Consider the following 23043-nt stretch of genomic DNA (forward strand, 5'->3'; position numbering starts at 1 on the left):
ACATATGTTTCCCCTTGAGGTGGGACGGCGTCCCGTGTCATTGTTGTTCTGACCCAGAACACGTACAGCGTTGGCTGCAAATCCACGTGGAGTCAGAGACCAGAGGAGCGGGAGGGGGGGGCTCATTACTCTCAATCAGGAGACATCAGGGGTCGTGCTGTCGAGGTGCAGAGACGGTGCATTAGGCTCACACCGCGTGTACCAGGTAGTCGCCACTATAGTGCGCCGTAATTAGGATCAATTTAGCCAGTTGCGCAATTGTAGGCTTTACATTATCCACATTTCCCCTTTTAACAAACTGTTGTGTGACAGAAAAAATAACTCTGTTGGTTATTAGCGGTGATGACTCTAATTTGTTGATTTCTTAATTCGAAAATTTCCCTACCCAGTAGTTCCTTTCTCTGCAGGGAAATCTAAGCTAGCAGTTGTATAATTTTTTCCTTTTTGTAATTGCTGTAATTTTGTCATTATCATTAATGTTTTTGACAATGCTGCTTGATTATGGTAATTATGTGTGATTACTTGTGGTCAACGTGTACTGTAGGTTCTTTTTTCTTTCTCCCTGTTTTGCATAGCAGGGTAATTTTGTCCTCTTTCTATAGCCAGCCGTGTGGCAGCGGGGAAAGAAAATACATTAAAAAAAACAAAGTAAGATCATAGACATTGGTTTTTCAAGTACACCAATATTGGAATAAAATGGGATCCAACACAAAGGGTTTTCTAAAATGCAATTGATAAAAGTCATGGCTGGTTGAAGGGGACTAACCTTTTGCTTTGCTCTTAGCTTAACTACAAAGCTGCAATCTACTTTGCCGTGTTTTTTGACATGTGAAAAGAGTTGAACCTTCATAGACCACAAAGCAGACTTCCGATTGGAAAAAAAGCAACAGATAACCATTTGAAGATGAAAGGTCCACTCGACTTGGTATTGACAATAACAGTCCCCACTTCTTCTTGTGGTCTAGTGAGTCGGTGAAACCGAAACAAGAGGGTGAGGAAATAAAAGGAATAAAAAGGAAAAGAGTAAACGAAAAGCTCACAGATGACCCTTCACACTCCACTGCTTCACATTCGTGAGTCAGAACTTTGAGCTTGTGATTTCCCAGAAATGTAAGCCCATTTAACATTATTAGATAGATAGATAGATAGATAGATAGATAGATAGATAGATAGATAGATAGATAGATACTTTATTGATCCCTCAAGAGGGAAATTTTGGATACATTTTTTATAAGATAACATTTGTGTATGAATATTGACATTTGGTAATTGTACTCACTTTTAATTTTTTTCCTGTGTTGTTAGCTGTAACTATTCTGTCTGTGTTCTTGGAACCGGCCGGTCAAAGAAGGAAAGTGCAGAAAAAGAAGAAAAGGAGGTTGGGAAAAGGAGAATAAGGAGGACAAAACGTGCTATGACGGCGGCAAGACTGCTGGAGATCCAAAAGCAGGAGGAGGAGCAGCAGAGTTGCTGGAGATGGTTTGGAAATGCTGCTCTAGTATTTTGATTTATATTTTCCTGCAGACACTGACCTGGACGCGTGCACTAACTACACAGGGAAGGTGGGAGGAGAAGAAGTATGAAGATGGGGTGAAATGGAAGTTTCTGGAACACAACGGACCCTATTTCCCTCCCGACTACAGCCTCTGCTAGACAACGTTGACTTCTTTTATGATGGTCAGTTTAGCGGGGAAGTTGAACGTCAGTCTTTACTCATGACTATCATTTTAAATTCTTTCGGTACCTTTCAAACCAAAGTAAATTAATACATTTCAAGCTCTACATACTTTTTCTTGTCTGGTTTGCCTCATATCAAGTTAATGCTCCATGGATTACAAATAAAAGCTGAAAGTTGTACCACTAAAAATCCATATGGAAAACCGTCAAAATGACAGTAAAGATCACTAAATAAATTGGGGAGGCAGTAGTAGTCACACAAATAAATATATGTTGGCAAATAATCAAAGCGACAACTGCTCAATGCACCCAATATACAGACTTTAAGTTGAAAGACCGTTGAGACCTTTTAGAGTTAAATAATGGCAGACTATCGCCTTAATCCGTAATCAAATGTCTAAATCTGTAATATCCCAATTTATTTAATTTTCATTATACGCAAATACCCTCCAAATGTCATGTAATAATGTATTGTGCGCACCATGCATTAACATGAATGACTAGTTCTTCCCATTCACTGTTTGTGTGTAGAGACGCGCTCTTCAAGGCTGGGCCTTTATTTTATTAGTTTGCATAGGCTACGGTGTATTCAGGGTGTTTTTTTGGCCGATTTATTTAATAGGATTATAGCACAATTCAAATCCTTAAAGTTAGACTTCCTTTTCTTTTCTCATTACACACTAATAGCAAATTACAGAAAAATTAATTGCCGCAACGCAGACTGCTGTAAGCGGGGGAACAAATATTAGTTTTTATCTGCTATGTATCTAGGCAAGAATTGACTGACCGATAACGGTGTTCATTGGGTCCAACGCTGATTGACAACCAGTACAGCGTTTAACTGTCCTGCAGGGAGTCCGTTAGATCCATTAGTTCCATGTACTCGTTTGTGTCTCACTCTTCGTAGCGGGGCTGAATGTAGATCTTAGTCCTCGGCTGTCGATCCGTGCTTTACTCTGACGGGACGCCAGAGGAGCTCAGGTGGCTGTTCTGCCGCAGCGTGTGGCATTTAGATCTGGGATGTGTGTGTCTTTGTGTTTTTGTAGCATGTAAATTAGGACAGAGAGGTCTGCGTTGTATTGTGGTGTTGAACTTGAGCTTGTATTGTCTGGGTGCAGGTATGTGAAGCTGAGCCCGGCCGCTGAAGAGGTGGCGGTTTTCTTTGGCCGGATGTTGGACCATGAGTACACCTTCGAGGAGGTGTTCCAGGCTAACTTCTTTAACGATTGGAGGAAGGTAAAGCCAGAGTCTTGGATATTTTGTCAGTTTTGCGAGGAGGCTGATAAGGTTGTGTGGTATTGAAATGCCCCTACTGACAATATTGCTGTAAGAAAGAAAATAACTTTTCATTAAAAAGGCAACGCAAATTTAAGTGTTTACATAAAACTAATTAAAGCATCAAAACACAAGACAAAAGAAAAGGACATTTAAGAACTATTTAGAAAATAGATTGAAATGTTGAAAACGACATTAAAGCAATAAACAAGCTGATAATTTCCTAAACTGAAGTTCTAATCCATTTAGGGTATTCAATCCTCTAGTTCCCTGAACTAAACGTTTTGACTTTTTTAGGTTCCCAGAACGGACCATAACCTTTTTTAGACATATATCGATATATTGCATATCTATGGAAAGATATATATGTTGCAAAACCCATAAGTGGTACACAACCGCCCACGGACCGGTATTTGGGGCATTTGGTTCCCGGGCCGCACCACGGATAGAATTAATATTTGATTTTTTTTGGTCATTTGACTACTGAAAAATGTTTTTTATTTTGAAAATTGACTAATTACATGTGCCTGTCCCGCGTGACATATTTCCCAAGCAGATTTCTAGGATGTTTTTTGTTTGATCTGATGAAACACAGAGGAAGCAAAAGAAAACAATAAAAGAAAACAATAGTTTTTATTATAATCTAAAGCAAAAAATATCGTATTGAACAAAAATCTCACATCACTAAACACCTTTATCCCATAAGTTGACATTTGATTGAAAACAAGGCCTTTACAGTTAAATGCTTTGCAATGGTTTTGACAGATTCCTGAATGTCGACTCAGCTGTCGTTCTACTGATGCTATCACACCGATGACTCAACTCTAGTCTAGTTTTGTGCTGGTCATGGCTTAAACTACAGATGGCATCCAAGTGCTCTATGATTTGTTTAAATTCCAGCTTTGTGTTCTAAAGTGTAGACTGGTATCTGTGCCCTGCGTTCCGTCAGGATACTTACGTACAAAGAAATCCGTGTGTCATATGCAGAATTAATTTAGCGCTGCTTAGTGCTCAATGCACTTGAAAATTTTTGTGAAGGCATTGATATGCTAATCTCGACAAGTAGCTCCGTTGCTTACGAACAAATCCAATTAAAGTGTTATTATACCCGGAAAAACTCTTCCTCGCTCTACTGCCCCTCGGTGTCTGCCCACAGTGGTGTGTCAGTCATCCTCGGACACGGATACTGACTGCATGTCTGTTCTGTCATATTTGCATGGAGAGAGGTGTGTGTGTGTGTGCGCTTTGTGCGTTTGTCAGAACAAAGCCTCCACGGGATCGCTGTGTTAGTGATCTCTCCTTTTGGGAGAATGTTGCGCCCTTCAGCGTACCATAGTGTCTTTCCCTCTTCGGAGGGAAATGATCTACGCTGCGGCCTTTTATAACAAGACCGTTTCTCTTCTGTCTGTTCTTCCTCCACAAAGATGAGTAATTAAGCTCAGGGTTCCTAATCTGCTTCGATCGTGGTCGTCTCCTTTGAATTTGTTCTATTGTTCTACTTATTATATTTTCTTATTGTATCTATTTAATCCATTAAACCACCCGAAGAAATTTATTGTTAATAAAAATTGCTTGTGATTGATTTTCAGATTTTCTTTCATCTTTTAAAGCTACCCGTGCTTTAATGCAGATATAACTTAAGTAACTCTAGAAGGGAATAAACGTGAGCATCTGTTTTGTGTTTGCTCAGGAAATGGCCGATGAGGAGAGATTGCTGATTACAGATCTGGACAAATGTGACTTCCGGGAGATCCATGCCATGCACAAAGCCACGGTGGAGGCCAAGAAAAACTCCACCATAGCGGAGAAACTGGTAGTGTTTTTTTGCTTTTCTTTTTTCTGTGCCACAGCTTTCGTGTCATACGATTCTTCCCGTTAGTGCCTGTAGATGTTCAAGATGGATCATTTCTGCATTAGGCCTTGAAAGAGGCCAACCAGAAGATCTTGGAGGAATATGACTACTGTCTGCTGGACCACCACATAGAGCGCATTGGCAACTTCAAGATTGAGCCTCAGGGCTGTTCCGCGGTCGAGGCGGGCATCCCAAGAAGGGAATGCTGAAGAAGAAGATCCAACCAGAGGACGTCACCATCAACTGCAGCAGGTGAGAGGGAGGCAAGACGACCACAGTATCCACGGAAGGGTGTGTGACGGCGTAGCGATGCACGAAAAAGCTGGATTTGCTAATACTGCCATGAGCCATAGCTGCGAAAAACCTAGTGTTAAACCATGTGTTGCGAACTCCCAGTGTTTTTAAAAGCCTTCAATCCCGAGATCTTTGCAAAACGTCACCGTGTTTCTTGATATGAAGCAATGTGTCTCCATGTTGACAGCTGCACAGGCAATGGGAGCTCCTACGGTGCAATGTTTGGATTTTGAATGTGTGATTATTTGCTTTAGGGATCTTCAAAAATATGGAATGTTAAAGCAACACACAAAAAAAAAACCACGCACACACAGATTCCGTGTTGAGTTCTCCCCGTAATCGACAGCGAATCCCGAGTTCCCGCGCCGCCTGCTGGTCACAGCTGGAAGCAGGTTCGCCATGACAACACTGTAACATGGCTGGCGAGCTGGACCGAGAACATCCAGGGCGTCACTAAATACATCATGCTGAGTGCCAACTCCAAACTCAAGGTAACAAGATCAATCTTAACAAGATTAAAGCTTGTTTTTTTTGACAAATCGCTAAGCTTTATTTGCCCAGGCCCTATTCCTGTTCCACTATCAAACCACCATGGGTTAACAACACCAATAACCAGAGAAAAACAGGAAATGAAAATAGTTTTTGGGGGGTGATCATAGGAAATGCACTATTATATTCTAAATCCATGTTTTGTTGTTCAATGATAGAATACAGTTCTACTTACCAATGGATTAAGTAAAAACTTTGGATTAAAAATGTTTTTTATGCATGTCTGCTTACGACAAAACAACATTTTGTTTTATCATTTATGACAAATTAAATCCAGTTACCCCAAAATGTCTCAATTTATTCCCATATATTCCAATTAGTTTCCATGGAAAGTTTCCGACTTCTAATACTCCCGGAATTTTGCAAACCTACCTGTTTGGTTATTGGATAAACTGTCTGTCAATCAAACCAGCCGGGAGTTGAGATAGTGATTCTATTGCAGCGCTATCGTTTTTAACCACTAGTTGTCTTTTTTTCATTTTGTGAGACAGTATATATATATTAGTGTCTGACAAAAGTTTGTCAATCAACCAATAATCCTGCCAAAACCTTTAACCGCAAAGAAAGGCCATTTTGAACCCTTTTGGTTTTGAATCAGGGTCTTGCATTCCTATTCAGACCAGAACCATGAATCTGACATTAGATCTGTATCCTGCATCTTTGTCATGTCCATAAAGACCAAACTGTTGTGTATTAGATTAAGTCCAAATATTTCTTTTGTTTCTAAAATATTAAAATGCCATCACGGCTTTGTTTGGAGCGTAAATGGGAAATTTTACTCGTATGATGTGTGCGACATCTTGCCATTATTTTGCCCTCTCATTTTCACCCTCTTCCATGATTTCTCTTTTCCTTGTCTTTCATGTGTGAAGGTTAAGTTATTCCGCCGTTAGTCTCCATGACAATATGTGCGCCTATTCGGCAATGGTGGATTTAATTATGTCTTTAGTCCCATCTCCCGATGTACACGGCAGCCAGTGACACAGGCATGGACGATTTTGTCAATACAGTTGTGTCGATGTGTGATATGGCAGCATGCATTCATGTCACGATGCCATTTAAATGACTGATCAGAAGCTTTTTAAACCACTCGTCTTCCACCTTGTTTCCTTTCTTTCCGTCCTGCACAGGGAGAGAAGGACTGGGAGAAATACGAGATGGCCCGGAAGCTGAAGTTGTGTGTTGACGACATCCGTAACCAGTACCTCCAGGATCTCAAATCCGAAGATATGGTCACACGTCAAAGAGCAGTGGCCCTCTACTTCATAGACAAGGTCAGCTTCCGAGACTACCAGCGTGCCAGGTTTCTCACATGTTAAAACACCAGCGCTACAGAAAAACTGCTCTTGGGCTCACAAACTTGCCCCTTAGTGCGGAGGTCTGATGCCACGTGATGTTAAAGGCGATGTGTCTTGGTGGCCTTTTCGCCACCCCGCGCGCTAATGACATCGTCCTGCATTTAGTGAAGCAATAGATCAGTTTGTGACCGCTTCGGACTCGTGCCAAGACTTTTTTCCAACTCTGCCTCGGTGTGTTGACTTTGGGTTTCCATCTTGTGTCTTTTGTCTAACGAGTAAATGCTTGGCGCTCATTTGCTCTTGAGTGATGTACATTTATGCATTTTATCCCTGTGTTTTCGTCACCCCCCCCCCAAATAAAAAGCTGGCACTGAGAGCTGGAAATGAGAAGGAGGAGGGAGAGACGGCAGACACAGTCGGTTGCTGCTCGCTTCACAAGAAGTTGGAAGGCAACAAGTATGTGGTGGAGTTAGACTTCCTGGGTAAAGATAGCATCCGCTACTACAATAAGGTCTCCGTCATCAAGAAGGTACCAACACACTCATCCCTGCTCTCCTGCCTTGAAATCCAAACTGTTTATAACAAGCTGAGGTGACATAAGGAATATTTTCCCAAACCAAAGTATTTCATAATGATGATCTAGGTTTTATGCCCATTTGGTTTTGGCAGATGTCCATGCGGAGAAGGTCACTTCCACGCATACGTGACGTGCACCGAGCCTGCAGCAGAGAGGCACCGAGAGACGTGTCCTCTAGGCACAGCTGTGGGGTTCCTGCAGTGCTTTAATTTGCCCGTCCGTCCCTCTGCTGCAGGCTGCTTCTCTGGGGTTACATGTTGGTGAATTGTACATCATAGTGTGGTTTTAATAGGGTGGTGAAACTTAATAGTTGTACTACATGGGCGGTGCTTTGTAGCCTTTCGGAAGCATCAGTCTTCTGCTTTGTGTGAGACGGTCTCTCATTGCGCCACAATCCAAGATGGCGCCGTTGATGGCCGCCTCGGTGCTTCGGTGCGCTTCGTTTTTTGTTGTTTTTGTTGTTAATTACGTTTGCTGCTGCGATTCCCGGAGCTCTTTCACCAGAGATGAGCTCTTGAACATCCGTAGAACAACTCCAGCGGAGTTACTTCCAACTTTCCTGCTTTCTTCCGTGGAATTACTGGACATTCTAGTCAAAGGTGCGTTCACCTTTCGTCACGCGGTGAGACGCCGTAGGAGAGGAAAACGGGCCGGCTCGCTGGTGAGACTCCGCAGGCGTGGTTCTCGCACTCCGCTGCCAGGCATCTTTCTCTCCAACGTGCGTTCACTGTGCAACAAACTGGGCGAAATTCAGCTGCTGATGAGGAGAGACAGAGACTTCTCTACATCCTCCGTCTTGTGCTTCACGGAGACGTGGCTCTGCGGATCGATACCGGACTCCGCGCTCCAGCTGGCGGGCTTCCAGCTGCTCCGAGCGGACCGCGACACGGAGCTCTCCGGCAAGACAAAGGGTGGAGGAATCTGCTTCTACTTCAACAACAGCTGGTGCAACGACGTAACGGTGATCCTACAAGACTGTTCTCCTGATCTGGAAACTTTTTTCGTCAACTGCAAACCCTTTTATTCCCCCCGTGAGTTCGCTTCATTCATCCTGGTCGGTGTTTACATGCCGCCGGCGGGCAACGTGCACGAGGCTCAGCGGACACTCGCCGACCAGATACGGCGTGTGGAGCGGACCAACCCGGACTCTTTAGTTATTGTCCTCGGGGACTTTAACAAAGGAAATCTCACCCATGAACTCCCTAAATACAGACAGTTTATTAAATGCCCCACCAGAGAGGAGAACACTCTGGATCACTGCTACACCACAGTCAGCAGGGCTTATCACGCCGTCCCTCGTGCTGCACTGGGACACTCTGACCACGTCATGGTCCATCTGATTCCTGCATACAGGCAGAAACTAAAGCTCTGCAAACCTGTGGTGAGGGAATTCAAGAAGTGGACCAGTGAGGCGCTGGAGGATCTTCGGGCGTGCTTTGACTGCACTGCTTCTGACTGGGATGTTTTCAGGACTGCTACTGACAGTCTGGATGAGTTCACAGAGGCTGTAACTTCCTACATCGGCTTCTGTGAGGACAGCTGTGTACCATCATGCACCAGGGTGAGTTACAACAACGACAAACCCTGGTTCACAACGGAACTCAGAACACTACGCCTGCAGAAGGATCAGGCATTTAGGAGCGGGGACAAAGACTTGTACACAGAGGCAAAATACAAGTTTAGCAAGGCGGTGAGAGACGCTAAACGACTGTACTCTGAGAAACTCCAACAACAGTTCTCAGCAAGTGACTCTGCTTCGGTTTGGAGAGGCCTCAAACACCTCACCAACTACAAGCCAAAAACCCCCCACTCCATGAATGACCTCCGCCTGGCAGACGAGCTCAATGAGTTCTACTGCAGATTTGAAAGACAATGTCCTGATCCCATCCCCCACAGCTCCACCAACCTGCTGCAGTCCCCCTCCCCTCCCTCCCCCAGCCCATCAGGTGCTCACGCCTCTTCATCATTTATCACCTTCCCCTCCCCCACCAGCAACGACCCTGTCTATTCTGGAGAGAGATGTTAACCGGCTCTTTAGAAGACTAAATCCCCGTAAGGCAGCCGGTCCGGACTCCGTTTCCCCTCACTCCCTGAAGCATTGTGCTGACCAGCTGTCTCCGGTGTTCACTGACATCTTCAACACCTCCCTGGAGACATGCCACGTACCAGCCTGCTTCAAGGCCTCCACCATCATCCCTGTCCCCAAGAAGCCCAGGATCACAGGACTCAATGACTACAGGCCCGTCGCCCTGACCTCTGTAGTCATGAAGTCTTTTGAACGGCTAGTCCTGTCCCACCTGAAGTCCCTCACCGACCCCCTCCTGGACCCTCTGCAGTTCGCAGGTCTGTGGACGATGCTGTCAACATGGCCCTCCACTACATCCTCCAGCATCTGGACTCGCCAGGAACCTACGCCAGGATCCTGTTTGTGGACTTCAGCTCTGCTTTCAACACCATCATCCCGTCTCTGCTGCAGGACAAACTCTCCCAGCTGCACGTGCCCGACTCCACCTGCAAGTGGATCACAGACTTCCTGTCTGACAGGAAGCAGCACGTGAAGCTGGGGAAACATGTCTCAGCCTCTCGGACCATCAGCACCGGTTCCCCCCAAGGCTGCGTTCTTTCCCCTCTGCTCTTCTCCCTGTACACCAACAGCTGCAACTCCAGTCATCAGTCCGTCAAGCTCCTGAAGTTTGCGGATGACACCACCCTCATTGGACTAATCTCTGGTGGGGACGAGTCCGCCTACAGGTGGGAGTCTGACCATCTGGTGTCGTGGTGCAGCCAGAACAACCTGGAGCTCAACGCTCTAAAGACAGTGGAGATGGTTGTGGATTTCAGGTGGAACAGAGCCCCACCCTCCCCCATCACCCTGTGTGACTCCCCCGTCACTATTGTGGATTCCTTCCGTTTCCTGGGCTCCATCATCACCCAGGACCTCAAGTGGGAGCTGAACATCAGCTCCATCACCAAGAAGGCTCAGCAGAGGTTGTTCTTCCTGAGGCAGCTGAAGAAACTCAACCTGCCAAAGACGATGATGGTCCACTTCTACACGGCCATCATCGAGTCCATACTCTGCTCCTCCATCACCGTCTGGTACGCTGCAGCCACAGCCAAGGACAAGGGCAGGCTTCAGCGTGTCATCCGCTCTGCAGAGAGGGTGATCGGTTGCAATCTGCCGTCCCTGGAGGACTTGTTCGCTTCCAGGTCTCTGAAGCGAGCTAAAAAGATCGCGGCCGACCCCTCCCACCCCGGACATAAACTGTTTGTGCCCCTTCCATCTGGCAGGAGGCTGAGGTCCATCAGGACTACGACCTCCCGCCACACGAACAGTTTCTTCCCGTCGGCAGTCGGGCTCATCAACAGAGCCCGGTCCCCCACCGCCTGACTATAACACTCCACCGGTCACTCCCCCTCATACTGCACATGTCACTTTAACTGCAATTCATCACTTTGTCACTTTGTCTCTTGTCTGTTACTTGTTTGTTAGTGCACTTTATGCTTAATATTTTTCAACTTTTTAATATTTAAAATTTGTTTAACTTTATTCCCCTGTTTTATACTAACCCATAGCCTTAGCCTTATTCTTACTAACCCATTGCATTAGCATTTCATTCCACTTTATTTTATTACCTGTGCACTGTTGTCTTGTCTGTCTACTGTCGCGCACTAACCGCCAAGACAAATTCCTTGTATGTTTGACATATTCTGGCTAATAAATGTTTCCTGACAATGGCTGGGAACAGTTTGTTGAATCCGCTTTGATCCTTTTTCTTTCCTCATTAGCCCTGCTTGTTGTCTACGTTGTTACATAGCTTTTAGGTTTGGGCTCACATAACTTGTGATTGTCTTCATTCGTGATCCAAAGAATATAATGTTAACTAATTAACAGAGAAATTGATAATAATAGTGATTTTATTGCCGTCCTAGCGTCCCGGCACTGATGCCATCCAGTGTTTTCCCTAAAATTAAATTGGTTCCCTGCCCCCCGAAACCCTCTTCTGTTCTCAAGTAATTTATTTTCTTAATCTTTTTTTTTCTATCAGAAGCCATTTAAGGTTGCCGGTCGTATAGAACAGGTCTATCCCTTGTTCTTTTCTTAAACCACGGCTGTTTTTTCAATTTGAACTTTACAGTCTCGGTCAGCAAAACATGTCAACTTCAGTTCAGCTAATTGCCGTCGGCTTGTGTGTGTCACGTCCCCCTCCAGTAGTCTCAGTCTGGAGGATTGTTTGAGGGGGCAGAGCATCGTAGAAAAACACTTTGTCCCCTGCAGGGCTTCCGTGGGGGGAGACAGTGTGTGGACAAGGAACATTTTTTATCCATTTTTGTGTCTAGTTTTTGTATGTGTGACAAAGTGGGTGACAACTCACCTTTGTCCCCATGATGGTACGTGGGCTGAATGCTTGCCATGCTCTGCAGGTGTGCTGGAGGCTAGAGAGGGCAGGCAGTGAGGCCTAGTATTTGTGCAGGGGATGATGTCAGCAGTGACATCATCTGGTGGATTGTCATAATGGGTGTCACCTGTGCACATTGATTGACGGCGCTATAAAGGTGAAGGACATTGACTGTTGGGGAGAGATGGTGGAACATGTGTAGCTGAGGGCTGATGTCAGATGAGGTGATGATTAGGTTTCTTCAGTTTGGTTTGGTTTGTTTATCTGTTTTAATCAGACCTGTAAAGGAAACTTCCTTATTTTTTACAAATAAAGAAAACATATTTTTTACCTGGACCAAGTCTCGCTTGCCTGCCTCCTAATTCCAGGATTCCCTCGGTTGTGACATCCTCACAGTATGTAGTTGTAACTTTAACTGATATTCGGAGTTGTAAAGAACAGCCTAAACTCCTGGCCTTCCAAAACCTGGCCTGGCTTCATGCTGTCAGGTGTCTTCACTGCTTACACTAATGCCCCGGTGGAAATACTGCCACCAGGGTTCATTTTAAACCAGAACGTAATTAAATACTGTTTCCACGCTTGCCAGTTGTGGGTGATACAGTACACGTCGACGCGTACCGTAGTGAGCAGGTCAGCCAGGAAAACCAAATGTGTCTGGAAACTTTATTTTGTTATTTAATTTTATCGTGCTCAGTCGTTGCAATCTGTCCAACAGCTGTCACATTTGTGTGAGTGTATGTATGCATATGTAGATTTCCAGCCCCTCCTCTGGTCCCAGCCCATGCTATCTTCTGTTCCAGAGATGGGAAAAAGAAATGTTAGCACCTGACAGCCAGAGTGTTTTCTTTCTTGGCAGAATGTATAATTATTCAAATGAGTGCATTCAAAAGCAACACATTAGCTAGAAATAATTACTCCCTTGCATATTTTGGCATCGACTATTCCCAAGGAAATCAGTGAGATTGCCGCTAAATGTCACTTGGAATTTAATAATGGAACAAACGTGGAAGGAAGTGGATTTCCATTTCCAGCCATCATTAAATCTAATAATTTGTCTAATACATTTGCCTCACATGTACAGTTAGTACAATTTGTGGCTTCTGCAAACATTTTGCATGCAGAGAACGTAGGGTGCTACGGGGGACCCGGCCATACAGATGAGCAAAGCTTTTGCATAATCCGGAACGCCGAAGCCGAATGCTCCGTATGTAATTAAGTGGAAAGTCAAGTCATTGATTCTCAGCAGGAATAGGAAGTAGCCAAAAGGGTTACTAAGCCATTTCTAATGCACCTTTCACAATTACGCCACACAGTGACTAATTAGCACCCCGTGTGTGTCTCTATTGTTTGAAACAAATGCCTACTTATTTCTCAATTTGTAAACCAGCTGCACCGAATTACTTTATTAACTAGCCCCAGTGTGTGTACACCTGCAGATGCATACATGCATTGTGTGTAAATCACATCAATTATACAAGCTTTACTTTGGTTCCTCTCCTGCTCTGGGACTTATAGGCCGACACCGATTCCCATTTTCCATCCCAAAAGCGCTCCTTTTATATTCTTTTCAGATTGTATGCCGTGGGGAACGCCGTTCCGCCCCACAAATCGGTCTGTGTGTTTCTGTAAAGCAACACATCTGCTGTTAATTGGGGCCTTGCATATTTTACAAGGTTACAAGGGGACCGGTGCAGCTGCAGAAGCTGGAAATGTCACATGTAATGGATACAGTTTCCCAAGATGGACGAAAAAAGTCTGACTCAAGGCCCTTTTGTCTTTAACATTGCTAATTGAGATGCGTTTGTGTAAGAGTGTAGTTGTTGGTGTTTTTAGTTCTGACCAGTAAGCTCACCTTTTAAAGTCACCATCACTTTTTACAATGAATGTACTCAGACATTGGATGCAATTTTTAGCTCATACAAACAGGGTTTGAGATGGATGCACAAATTGCCTTAGTTGTAACACACTGTAATGTGGGTGATTTGATTTGTGGTAACTGACAGTTTTCTACGATACAAATTATGCAATTTGTATGTGCGTCTTTTCAGGTTTTTAAGAATCTTAATATGTTCCTGGAGGACAAAAATCCTGGGGATGAACTCTTTGACAGGCTGAACGTGAGTACCTCCAACTACTAACATTTATTTTTAATTCAATTTTAATACATTTTTTTATAACAGTGAGGCACTCTCCTAAGGTGTGTAATATTTGCTCTGCTCTTCTCCCTGTACACCAACAGCTGCACCTCCAGCCACCAGTCCGTCAAGCTCCTGAAGTTTGCGGATGACACCACCCTCATTGGACTAATCTCTGGTGGGGACGAGTCCGCCTACAGGTGGGAGTCTGACCATCTGGTGTCGTGGTGCAGCCAGAACAACCTGGACCCTGTGTGACTCCCCCGTCACTATTGTGGATTCCTTCCGTTTCCTGGGCTCCATCATCACCCAGGACCTCAAGTGGGAGCTGAACATCAGCTCCATCACAAAGAAGGCTCAGCAGAGGTTGTTCTGAGGCAGCTGAAGAAATTCAACCTGCCAAAGACGATCATGGTCCACTTCTACACGGCCATCATCGAGTCCATCCTCTGCTCCTCCATCACCGTCTGGTACGCTGCAGCCACAGCCAAGGACAAGGGCAGGCTTCAGCGGGTCATCCGCTCTGCAGAGAGGGTGATCGGCTGCAATCTGCCGTCCCTGCAGGACTTGTTCGCTTCCAGGTCTCTGAAGCGAGCTAAAAAGATCGCGGCTGCTTCGTTAGTGCACTTTATGCTTAATATTTTTCTTTTTAACTTTTTAATATTTAAATTTTTTTAACTTTATTCCCTTGTTTTATACTAACCCATAGCCTTAGCCTTATTCTACTAACCCATTGCATTAGCATTTCATTCCACTTTATTTTATTACTTGTGCACTGTTGTCTTGTCTGTCTACTGTCACGCACTAACCGCCTAGACAAATTCCTTGTATGTTTGACATATTTTGGCTAATAAATGTTTCCTGATTCCTGATTTCTGATTCCTGATTTGAGGAGAGAAGGTCTAAAAACACGGTGAAACATTATTTTCTTTCTTTTATGTGTCCTGGCTACAGCAGGCTGCTGTAAAGGACAGGCAGGGACTGAATTGTGAGGCGTAGGGGGATGAGATTGAATGAGCCTTTCATCAGTGTGAGAAGATGAAAGAGGTTAATTGAAGAAAAGGGGAAGAGTCTTTGAAACAGGAACAGAGTTTCTAAAGAGAAGGAATGGACCTCGGCAGATACAAATTAAATTAAAGTGGAAATTGAGAATGAACATGCCTGGCAGATGAATTTCAGCACTAGAAAATCTGCGGCAGCAGAACACATGGTTATTAGCTTATGGCAGGCGGCGCTCCGGCCCTTTTATACAAACAGCAGCATAAGCTGTCGACTTGAGACCGCGCCTCAGGCTAACCATCATCCCGCCTGGGGATCCCCTGATAAACGGGTTTCCTCAGAGTGGAAACCGGACGACGGCTTCAGCGCGTGGGCGGTCACTCTGCAGCAGAAACTGGGCAAGAAAGAGATGCAGATAAGAGCGGGTTAGTCTGGGAGACAGCCTTGTGTCTATATTTTAAGACTGACAGGTGGGGGGCGGGCAAGGAAGACGCCAGATGGGACAGAATTGAGAGGGGGAGATGAGGAGATGCAGCAACTGAGGGAAGGTGTGCGACGCCGCCGCTCTCTGCCCTCCAGTGTGTCAAGAAATGTCAGGGCCTGTTGGAGGTGAAATGTTAATGGCCACTGTGGGCAGGCCTGATTGGCACCCGCAAAGGCCAGGCCACTGAGAGAGTGAGGTGAGGTGTGTGTGTGGGGTGTGTATGTCTGGGATGTGTGTGTCTGGGTGTGTGGGTGTGTGAGTGTGTGTGAGTGTGTTAGGGAGTAGACGGAGCCATAGGAGTGTGACAGCTGCTTCAGGTGAGGAGAGAGAAGGTTGGAGAGAGAGGGAGGGAAGGAGAAAGCAAGTGATGGACTTGACAACCAGGCAGCAGCTGTAAAGGCCTTGAGGAGGAAGAGGAAGAGGAGGAAGAGAGTGGCCGTAGAGGAGGAGAAGGAGAAGGAGGAGGAGAGGGGCCATCTGGAAATGGAGAGTGACGCAGGATGAGAGGCGGAGCTGCAGAGTGGTTTAAGGGAAGTGAGTTGCAGAGTTCAACGACTTCGCAGCCTCTGGTGGTCGGAGCAAAACCAGCTTGAGGTGGTGTTTTGTACTGAGAGCTACTGAGGGGGGTTAATGCAAATTGAACAAACTAGAACGGTGTAACTCTAAAATGCAAAATAGATATATGTATCCTCACCTTTATTTTCACAGTGGAAAAGATATCTCTTTATTTTCAACAAAGTGGCGTATTTAGAGAGTGACACCGAATGTAGTGTGAGAAGAAACTGACAGACCTTGAAAAAAAATGTATTTCTGAGCGCATTTCTACAAATTGGCCCCCAGACGTCCACTGGGTCGGACTGGTTTAGAATTTGGTGGTCAAAGGTCACAGTGACCTCACCAAATGTTTTTAACTTATTCATGTCGTAATTATGACAATTACATCGAAATATTTCAACAGACAACACAATGGTCACCGCAAGGTGAACCTTTGACCTTTCAGTGACACCTTTCAGTGTCAAATCGGCTCTTTGTGTCCGCCCAACTGAAACGCTGAACACCGTTCAGTTTCTATTGTTCATTGGTGTACACAATGCACTAAAGTTTCAGTTTATGGTGCGTTTCCACCGAGCGGTACGGGTCGGTACCCTTTTATTTGTGTCTCCACTGCCAAAAGTTGAGAATAGTACCAAAAATCCGACCCGTACCGTACCACTTTTTGGGTACCCTTCCGTTGGGGTACCTGGCACAGTTGTTTGGTACTAAAGTATGGAATGCCATTTTAGTCAAAATTAAATAAATGATTAAATACGTAAATACATGAAATATGCATTTGAAATACATCATGAAATGAATAAATGAGGCAATAAATACATAAATATTAAATACATTTAATTATTTCATGGTACTTTTATTTCATAATGCAATAAATATTAAATACATTTAATTATTTCATGGTACTTTATTATTTCACAATGCCACTTTTCATTTCATGGTACTTTTATTTCATAATGCCACTTTTCATTTCCAGAGTCTTTTATTTCATAATGCCACTTTTCATTTCCAGAGTCTTTTATTTCATAATGTCACTTTTCATTTCCAGAGTCTTTTATTTCATAATGCCATTTTTCAGTTTTTCAGGTGCTGGATGCCCGCCTTTGGATATTCCTGGATATTGGATTTCTCGAATTGATAGACCGGACAACACAAAGTTAGCCAGCTTGTCGCCAGGAATACCCAGAGGCAGGCGTCCAGCACCTGTGCTTGTAGTACCAGCGCTAATGTTGACTTCTTCAACTTGGACCTCTTCCACACGCATGCGGTGCTCAATCAGTCTTAAACAATTTAAAACTTCGTTGTATATGTATACATCTTGAAGAGCACTTATCCGCCCTAGTATTTCCAAAAACCCCTCTATGTGTCAAAATCGTATCTGCAGAAAACCCATGTTGATCGATTTGATCTGCTAATGCTAGCATGCTACCTCGGAGCCCACCGATGTCTTCCATTATATCAACACTCACGTCCCTCACGAGGTCATTTTCACCAGATTGTCCATTTGATATAGCTACCCAAAATGAATTATACCTCATATTTCAACACCATCTACCTAAGATGCAGCGGCAAAAATATTTCACAAAATATGAAGAGGCAGGGTAAAAGTAAAAAGCATTTATTCATTTTCAATAAAATCAAAACTAAACATTTATACAGGTGTACAACAGATTTAACTATTCAAATAACGCATTAGACCCTCGCGTACATCCCTGCCCTCCTCCTCTGCGCCCTGTGCCTGTGGAACCACAGGCTCCGCCGCAATAGGTGTATCCAATTCGTGCTGGTAATCCTCTCCATGCCCTTCACAATGATTGTGCAGAGCACAACAAGTCAACACCATGGACTTCACCAATTTGATGTCGCTGTCATTCCTCTTCATAAGGCACCGCCACCTTCCTTTGAGTCTCCCAAAAGCATTTTCCACCACCACCCGAGCCCTGCACACTTTTTTGTTGTAGGTCAGTTGTTCTGCTGTCAGCCGGCCATTGTCAGGGAATGGTTTTAGGAGCCAATTCTGCAAATGGTAGGCAGAGTCTCCTAGCACATAAAAGCCAGCATTTACCCCACTGATGTTTCTTGTGTAAGCCGGGTAGAGGCTTCCACACTCGACTAACTCACACAATGTAGAGAGTCTCAGAACCCGTGCATCATGCAAACTTCCAGCCATTCCAGCAAATGCACTCCAAAATAGTCCTTTTCCGTCAACTACTTCTTGCAGGATGATGGAATGGAATGGAAGTGGTATTCCTTTGGGGCTATTATGGGTATGTGTGACCAACACACTGCGGAAGCCCCTACCGGTCCTCAAAGTAGGCTGCCATCTCTTTAAACTGCTGCTGGTCAGGAAAACGTATCTGTTCTGGAACTAACAAATTGCTAGCGGCCTTGCAGAATTCCTGGACGCACCGACACAAAAAGATGGGAAATATTTCTGTAGTCGCCGTTGGTTGCAAGCTTCCATAGTGCAATGGCAACTCTTTTCTTTACGGGAACACATATTCTGTAGTTTGTGTCCTGCTTTTCCATTGCTGGAAGCACCATGGCACAAAGGAATATAAATGTTTCTTCAGACATCCTGAAGTTGTGCACCCACTGTATGTGTGTGAATCCTGGAACGATCACATCCCACCAGTCATTTGAGCGGCTGAAAGTCCAAATGGTTGGTCTGCCGCGCTGATTTTGCAACAGATTTATTATCTAGAAAATACAAAGCAATGTTAAGGTTAAAACAATGTCACAGTGACGGTGGGTGTGTTCAAGTCATTTAATTATTAGGGCAACTATCATACGCCAGATGAAAAAATACATAAAGTATTATATAAAGTATTACAAACATTGTGTTGTGTTACCCTTGGACACGAAAGAATATATACATTTGTTAAAATATCTAATATACTGCACCAGAGAGGGAACTTTGGTGTCATTAAAGCACAAAGAAAAACTAGCTTAAAGATATAACTATTTTCTCAAAATAATCAATCATTAACCACAACTAGTATTGCACTTGAAATAATATCAGGAATCAACACATTCATGTGAGAGTTTAATAATCTTAATAAGTAACCTTCATAGTGCGTAAATAATGGACAGACTGTAGTTTACAGTTAGCACAGTTAAAATCTGGTTTCACAGGCAGGGCTTATTGTACTTTTCAGTTTAGGATTATTTAATTCATAAGAATATAGTTAGCACATAAGACGAAATACATTAATACATGACATAGCTCAAGCTTACCCTCTTGCGCCGTCGTGTTTGTCTTGCCTTGTCTTGACTCACGCGGTTGTCTATCTCATCCCAGCTCCTTAAAACTTCCCGAATTCGCCTGTATTTTTCCCCTGTGTTTTTCCTTGCAGCATGTAGCCTTTGCTCAAACAAAGATTATCGTCTCCTCGTGACAAACAGCCACATATCGAGAAGCAAGAACAGGATCGGCTGTATGTCCTCCATTGTTGTTTGCGGTTAGCTTTCAGTTTTCGCGCGATCGAATGACGTCAATCTACTTTCCGTCATATACCACGCCTATCAAGTGACGTTATCACTACTTTCTGGAATACACCACACCTATCAAGTGACATTATCACTACTTTCTGGAATACACCACGCCTATCAAGTAAGGGTACTGTTGGCGGTGGAAACGCTCGCCAAATCATGGTTAACAGACCCGACCCCTACCGACCCGACTCGTACCGTACCGCTCGGTGGAAACGCGCCATTAATGTGACCTGTATATGATACCTGCAAGCATTCATTGTTCACCGTAAGGCCCGATTTGTAGTGAATAACATCTTTGTGCACCTTTTTGTGTGCACACAAAACAGCAGGCAGAGGGAGGGGTTAGGGTGTAAGGTGCTCACCATTTCTCTAACAGGATCCTGCAGGGAAACACAAGTCTTCACACAAGTCTGTGTGCCCCCCCCACTCCCTCTCCCTCTCCCTTCCGTCCCCCAACAGCCGGTTCCTGACCCTGCTCTGATTAAACCAACCTCATCATTATTGTAATCCTCCCCAGAATCATCCGAATGATGATGATGATTCGGCTGCCACAGCTGAGCGCTCATCTGGATGTTCAATTCTCTGCGTCTGTGCTCTTTCGACTGTGTTTAGAAATGCACGCGCTCGCTTTCGAGTCTGTGTGTTTATGTGTGTGTGAGCTCTCTCACTGTTTACTCTGTATAATCTCTTCCCCATTCTGTTGAAGCTGCAACCATTTAACGGGAACTAATGGCTATCCGACCGTTGACTATGCAAGCTCTGTTTCTAATACCTACAGAAATGTCAGAGGAGAAATGGTACTTTGAGTTCTTTTAACTCTCCGCTCTAATGGCGGTCAGTGACGCTTGAAACACTGCAGAGGTGCAGTGCCACCCGGTGGCAGCGGCTCGGTTTGGTGGGGTTCGCTGCGCACTGATGTGAATAATGTGAATGTGTTGTCTCGGCCTTCCCTCGCTCCCCTCCCCATTAATCCGTTGCAGACTATCATGCTGAACAAGCACCTGAGCTCTCTAATGACCAGTCTGACCGCCAGGGTCTTCAGGACGTACAACGCTTCCATCACATTACAGGAGCAGCTCAAAGAGCAGTGAGTATCACACGCGAATAGCGGTTTAACATGACGCCACAAACGACACCGTCTCGTATTCCAAAGCAGCAGGAAAGTTTTTAATGTTTTGATGCTACAGCCTTCTGTCGTACGACCAGACCACTGTTCCGGGAGCACCTTATTACTGCGCGCTGTGACTCTCTGCCTCACTCTTATCGGGCTTCCTCTGACGGTTTCTCACACGCTCTCCTCATCTATGGATTGCCACTGTGTTGTGTGGACCCCAGGAACATTAGCTGACGCTTATAGTGATCTGAATAAATGAAATGAAATGTAAAAGTGACACAGAATTATTAAATATCTTTGTGTTGTTGTGAGATTTACCTCTTAAAAATATAAATAACTCTCCCCTCACAGAGTCTGACAATGAGCAGGAGAAGCTGCTGTGCTACAACAAGGCAAACAGAGCAGTTGCCATTCTGTGTAACCACAAGCGGGCGCTGCCAAAGACCTTCGAGCAGTCTATGGCTAACCTCCAGGCCAAGGTAAGAAGACGTCTACGTAATTTATCGGTCGTTCATCACATTCACGTTTCATCACAGTATGTCACCATAACAGTTTTCATAACATTTCCAGCGCAATCTGAAAGTGTTCCACATTTTAACCATATCCACGTGTGCTTCATCCAGATTGATGATCAGAAGAAATATCTGGCACTCTTAAAGACGGAGCTCAAACATGCCAAGAAGGAGGCGAAGACCAAAGGCAGCTCGGACCCCAAGCTGCAGACGTACGTGTCATCGTAGTGCTGTGGACAAAACCATTACAATAACGAGTACCAATGGAAAGTTAACGGGCAGGTTTAGGTGCCTCCAAACGGGGGAAACTGCTCCACGGTGAATAATGAGCCTCACTCAAGCTGTCAGGGAGTTGTGTTGGCGTCTCCGCTGCCGTCCTTTTTACTCTTTGTGTGTCCTTGTTCTTTTTGTTAGCGGTACGTTGCAGTGTGTGGCACAGGGTGGGAACGCTAGTTTCTGTGGCAGGCATGTCGAGGTCCTTCAGGGACAACTCTAAGCCATTTGTTACAACACAGGGTTGTTGTAACTGTCACTGTTCTGCCGTTTGTACATGCGTGGCCTTTTTTTGTTTTCGCCAGCACACAACACGTTCTGAACTGGCCTGCACACGGATGACAATGTGGAAAGAACTCCCATTAACAGAAGAAAAAAAACAAACGTGTGATTTCCATCAGTCAGGTCGTGGACAAGAAGGCAGCGGTGCGGTGCTGCAAGGAGAAGCTGCTGAAGTTGGATGTCCAGGCGATAAACAAAGAGGAAAACAAACAGATTGCACTTGGTACCTCAAAGGTCAGCTACCTGGACCCACGCATCAGCGTGGCCTGGTGAGTGACCATTACCACGCGGGCTCCTCAAGGCCTCGTCGAGAACACGGGCTTAACTGGGGTTTTGTGATGCAGTTTCTCTTTCACTTGGTGTTAAGCCTCGCAGTCACCCGCGTGCATCAGATCAAAATGTAAATACGTGACTCACATGACTTACCAGTCTGTCTGGAAAAACTACAGCACGTTCTGATGGAGAGCAGGATGCTTCTGCATGTTCCACAACACATATCTGCATTAGCAGAACTTCGTTTCCGGCTTAATATAAAATATTTCACTCTTGGGCATAAATACAGTTGTTTGAATCTATTAATTATTCATAACTGCTTGTTTATCCAACACACCAATGTCCATAGAAATAGATTATTTAAGTTGTCAACATATAGGGCTTTTATTATGATTAATTTTCTGGTTAGTTTGTATCGATTTTATCAGTATCCCCTTTTTTTTATTTTTTTTATTGCGAATATTTGGGACCGGTAACAAGATTAGCTCGTGGTTTTAACTTTGTTTTTCCATTTGTTCAGGTGCAAGAACATGGAGGTACGAATAGAAAATATATACAATAAGGGGTAAAGGGACCAATTTGCCTGGGCCATCAACATGACGGAGGACGACTTTGAGTTCTAACTTTGTAATTAATAATACATACAAAACTTTAATATTGCATTCATAAAATGTCCACTACCGATTTTCTACTTCCTTACATTGTATAACATGCTTTGCTTACTGCTAAATTATGTTTAAGGCTTTTGGCACTTAATTCTGTTGGTCATTTGCTCTGTAAATTTTGTTTGAAGTCATGTGACTCTTTTTTGAAGCCATTCTACCTAATTCAGTTCACATTAAATGGTTAACATATTATTCACAACAGCAAATTTCCCAGCCTAGTAACAAACTTCATTTCAATACATCTAAAACAATCTAGACTACCAACATGCAACACTGAAACATTTCAGATAGTTTGCAAGATCAAATTCAACTTTGGCTTAGGAAAACGATTAGCACCTAG

The 23043-nt window shown here is 44.3% G+C and overlaps 1 pseudogene across 1 annotated transcript; it reads left to right on the forward strand.

Moving 5' to 3' along the window:
- The first annotated feature begins 1312 nt into the window (after positions 1 to 1312).
- LOC120812545 (DNA topoisomerase 1-like) lies at positions 1313 to 22909 on the forward strand (annotated as a pseudogene). Its single transcript, XR_013454906.1, has 14 exons — positions 1313 to 1681; positions 2796 to 2913; positions 4643 to 4765; positions 4870 to 5056; positions 5445 to 5589; positions 6778 to 6921; positions 7310 to 7474; positions 13968 to 14036; positions 20565 to 20671; positions 20738 to 20747; positions 21052 to 21177; positions 21322 to 21426; positions 21889 to 22034; positions 22559 to 22909. The product of XR_013454906.1 is annotated as a DNA topoisomerase 1-like (transcript).
- Positions 22910 to 23043: the final 134 nt, after the last annotated feature.

Source organism: Gasterosteus aculeatus, chromosome Y (assembly GCF_964276395.1).
Source record: "Gasterosteus aculeatus chromosome Y, fGasAcu3.hap1.1, whole genome shotgun sequence".
Taxonomy (NCBI): Eukaryota; Metazoa; Chordata; class Actinopteri; order Perciformes; family Gasterosteidae; genus Gasterosteus; species Gasterosteus aculeatus.